The 1,298-nt window shown below is 34.7% G+C and overlaps 1 long non-coding RNA gene across 1 annotated transcript; it reads right to left on the bottom strand.

Annotated features, from left to right (window-relative positions):
• Window positions 1–301: 301 nt before the first annotated feature.
• Window positions 302–808, bottom strand: LOC102774841. The gene is made up of 2 exons (XR_436400.1): window positions 711–808; window positions 302–437 (listed from the first exon to the last, which is right to left on the bottom strand). It is a non-coding gene; the product is annotated as an uncharacterized LOC102774841 (long non-coding RNA).
• Window positions 809–1,298: the final 490 nt, after the last annotated feature.

Raw genomic sequence — 1,298 nt, forward strand, 5'->3', positions numbered from 1 at the left:
AGGACGATCACAGACCTCTGTAATCTTACTAAAACAAGGATGTTTTCTATTTCTTGGAGATGAAAAAATTGCTATAAATATAACTAAGCCATATAAAGTCCTATTCACAAAGCATTAGTTGTCTTAATGGGAGTAAGGTATATAATTGGTTCCACTCCAACCCCAATCTCACCCAGGAAAAGTGAAAGGATTCAAAATAGACTCAAATTCTAAGCCCTAGAAGTTTAAATATGAAGAAAACTATTCCATGATTTTCCATAATTCATACCAAATTCCTCCACGGTGAAGGGGTGCTCTGCCGTTTCACCTGATTCTTTCTGTACCAGCACCTTATAGGAGCCCAGAAATGGCTCTGATGAGAGGGGAAAGGCCAATTGCTTGAGGCCACTCTCTAACTTGACCTTCTGCCATTGTGCGATGCGATTTCCTTTGGGGTCCTATAGATACATTAATTGAAAATTACAAAAGAGCTTAGAGCATTAGAGACAATTTAGGGAATCTATAGAAACTATGTTATCCACAAAGAGGAAACTGGGATGGTCATAAGGAATGGGGAGGGGAGATGAGTTAGAACCATCTGTGTTACATGAGTTTGAAGGCTTCTCCCTTAATGACAAGTTTCTGGGATATTGTAAGAATCTCTCAAATAAGAACATTGTCCCTAAATTTATTACTTTCCATGTAATTATGGAATGCTTCGTTTCACTTACCTCAATGGATACTAGTGGAATCTGAAAGAGAAAAGAGAAATAAAGGAGTTTAGAATTGTTCACAAGTATTCTCAGTTCTGATTTATAAGCAAGGTAGTTTTATCTAGAATAACTTTACCCATAGTAAAACACATAAAATAATTACAGGTTAAGTTTTACAGAACTTTTAACTAATCATTTAAAAGCAATTAATAAATAAGGATAAGAACGTAATAGGCTGTCAGCAACAAATACATAAATGCACTTACCATTCATTGGGAATGGGATTTACTAATATTACTTAAATGTGTAAGGCATCTTAGGGAAGTACACTCTCTTGCTTTGAAATTTTATAGGCTGAGAAGTAAAATACCAACAGAACTCTAAGTAACTATGTTCAGACCCAAATATTAAGATGGACCACAGAATTCTTAGGTAGTTCTAAGAGTAAAAAAGAATGACAATAGCTCCTCTGCTATCAATGTTTATTCCTTATTAAAAAGTAATATTTATTAAGTGCCTACCATGTGCTATGTGTCATTATAGATTCTGGGAATATTGCAATGCACAAAAGAACAATATATCTGCTTTGAAGGAGCTTACTTTCTA

Source organism: Myotis davidii, unplaced genomic scaffold (assembly GCF_000327345.1).
Source record: "Myotis davidii unplaced genomic scaffold, ASM32734v1 C63897133, whole genome shotgun sequence".
In the NCBI taxonomy this organism is placed as follows: domain Eukaryota; kingdom Metazoa; phylum Chordata; class Mammalia; order Chiroptera; family Vespertilionidae; genus Myotis; species Myotis davidii.